This window comes from Crocuta crocuta, unplaced genomic scaffold, assembly GCF_008692635.1.
Source record: "Crocuta crocuta isolate KB4526 unplaced genomic scaffold, BGI_CrCroc_1.0 scaffold72, whole genome shotgun sequence".
Taxonomy (NCBI): Eukaryota; Metazoa; Chordata; class Mammalia; order Carnivora; family Hyaenidae; genus Crocuta; species Crocuta crocuta.
In genome coordinates, this window is record NW_027529427.1 from 1991157 (window position 1) to 1994164 (window position 3008).

General features: G+C 58.9%; 1 protein-coding gene across 1 annotated transcript in view; it reads right to left on the reverse strand.

Moving 5' to 3' along the window:
• Window positions 1–3008, reverse strand: part of CLSTN3 (calsyntenin 3) — a 28313-nt gene that overhangs the window by 1652 nt on the left and 23653 nt on the right. The gene's annotated exons all lie outside the window — the stretch shown is intronic.

Here is a 3008-nt window from a genome sequence, read left to right on the forward strand (position 1 = left end):
TCAGCACAGAGCCCGACGCGGGGCTCGAACCCACGAACCGCGAGATCATGACCTAAGCGAAAGTCGGACGCCTAACCGACTAAGCCACCCAGGCGCCCCTAAATAAACATTTTAAGAGAGAGGGAGAGAAGACAGGATGGTCCAGTAGGGGGGCGTATCCTGTACAACAAGCTAGAGGAGAAGGAGACCCCTATTGAGAAGAACAGGCGATAGGGAGGGAAGGGGGCTGAAGAGCCGCTAAGACCGAAGGGACAGAGAAGCAGAGGGAGGGAGGTGTGCAAAGGGAGGGATGGGCAGTGCTATCAGAGCACCCTATCCGCAGCAGGCAGAGAGCAAGGATGGGAGATCAGCGTCCAGTGGGGGAAGGTGAAGGGCAGCCATGTCGGCTGAACGGTGCAACAGGAGGGAGTGTCTTCCTGCATCTTGAGAAGCAGGCCCAAGCCTGGCCTGGCAGCCAGAAGAAGCTGCTGGCACCCAAGGCTGGGGGACAGCGCACGTACCCACCTGAACTGAGCTCATTCCTGTTCTGTGACTCCTCCCTTCTTCTTGTGGGCCTGGGCCTCCTGGACACCTGGGGCGTCTGCTCCTCCCGAATCTCCCCCTGAGGGATACCTACCTCCCCCTGGGCCCTGTCATGCCTCTGGCCCCGCAGCCTCACTCGGACTCCGAGGCTCAGGGGCGCATGGACCGTGAAGGGCAGCGAGACAGAGAGAGGCGCGTGCACTCGCACACGGACCGTGGAGCTGATGGCAGCAAAGCAGAGGTGCACGCACCAACAAAGCCCCAGGAAGGCCGTGTGGGCACACAGCTGGGTGAGGACGGCCACCCCCTGCACCTGGGCCAGGACGCGGCCCGTCTGTACACCTGCCCGCACCAGCAGCCTGGCAGCCTGCTCCCACAACGGAAGCCAAGGGATGCATGTGAAGGTCTCCAGCAGGGCCCGGCAGAACCGGAGGTGCAGTGTCACCCAGCTCCCCGCCAGCTGGGCGCACCAGGCACCCCCCTGGAGGAAGATGTAGACCCCACAGACGTGGGCCATGAGGGCCGCGGAGCAGGCAGCCGCGAGCCCGACCCCAGCTGCCCCCCGCACACACACACACAGCGCTCGGAGAAGCACCAGGACGCAGAGCAGGGGAGCCCACAGCCCCAGGGACAGCAAGCGGAGGTGCAGAGCCCACACACGTGTCCCCAGGCTGAGGGCCCGCACAGGCAGCTGGGCCGCCACGCCCCACATGGGTGCACACCCCTGCTCGCCGTGTACACAGCAGCTCACCCAACCAGAGACACTCCGTGAGGCCCAGAATCCGCACAGCCCCGTTACCAAGTCCTGATTACCTGGGTGCGTCACACGCGCACACACACTGCGTGCCGGCCCGTGCGTGTATCTCCGGTCCCCAATTTACCCACAGCTGTTAAGACTCACATGTCGAGAGACAGAGCAGAACGCAAAGAAGCCGACAGCGGGAGCCCCCTGCGCCCCCCGTCGCACACCCCTCCTCCCCAGCAAGCGGCACGGCAGGCTGCCACGGCTGCAGGGCCAACCAGGTGTGTGCACCTGGTGTCGCCCTGCCTGAGCAGGCACGCTAGCCTCACACCTCCCTGGGGCCACCCCAACGGCTCTCCGCCAAGTTGGTCCCCATCCTGACCCGACCCATAGCTCCCCTGGGCCATATGCCAATGAGAGCCGGTTCTGTTCAACAGGGCGGGCAGGCTCCCCGGGCACTGGTTCTAGGGCAGAGATGGAGCAGCATTTCTCAACGGCCTAGGGATGGGGGCGGGGGGAAGAAGAGGGCAGAGGCGCTTTTTCTGGCCATCTGCGGGAAATGGTCCCTCCCAGGTCCCCATGTCGGTGGCCAAGATCCAGGAACAGTGACCCTGCCAGCAGATGGCCCCTGTGGCTAAGCTCAGGCTCTAGAAGGAGTGGACACACGCCCCTCTGCACATCAGAGCTGAGGCCACAGCAGGTGAGCCTGCTCCAAGAGACACTGCTGACGACAAGACACCTTCATCAAATGCATGTGTTCTCCTGAGCCCCTAGCCTGGTGACGGAAATGGCACGTTGACGGCCAGGAATAAGAAATGATCACAGGAAAGACAAAAACGAGTATAGTTAATTCGTTTAGAATGAGGCTGGAAGCCGGCGAGATGGCAGGATTTTTAAATGAGCCACGGACAAAAATCAAGAGTTTCAAAAGCGCAATCAACCTCGCTTGCTGCCTTTGATCCGGGCAGGTTATTGTGGCCTGGAATGGCCCACACCGCCAACATGAAGGGGTGTTTTATCAAACGGCCCTTGGGAAACTTGTGGTGTCGCCTGGCCCTGAGGACTCCGTTAAAGCCCCATCCACAGTTGCTGAGTGACGCCCCCTTTAACGAAGACCCTGGGGAGAAACTTCTTTCTGCTTTCAGCCCAGGGCTTCTCTTGAAATACTGGCTGGCTCTTATCATAGGACTTTCATAACTGCTCAGGTTTCCTTTTGCTTAAACTGCAAGGAGGTTCAGAGTCAACATGCTGGCCCATTCTCCCATTCCAGCAACTGCAAATATCTCAGAGTATGTATGTCTTTTACAAACCGCCTTTATTCCTCTCCTGCATCTTATTCTTCTTTCATTATTGTCCATTTTCGTGAGTCCATTTTCTGTGCTTACCCTATTTCATTGCAGGTCTCTCTGCAAAGCTTCAGGTACTTGTAGGAAACAAAGTAGGGAAATGGTTCCGAAGCTTTGCTACACATTGGAAGCACTTGGGGATCTTTAAAAACCATTGATGCCTGCCTGGGGCACCTGGGTGGCTCAGTCAGGTGACCATCCAACTTCAGCTCAGGTCGTTATCTCACAGTTCCTGAGTTCAAGCCCCAGATCAGGCTCGCTGCTGTCAGCGCAGAGCCAACTTCAGATCTTCTGTCCCCCTCTCTCTGCCCCTCCCTCGCTTGCGCTCTCTCAAAAATAAATAAAACATTAAAAAAAAAAAAGAACACTGATGCCTGGCTCCCCCCCCCCCCCCCCCC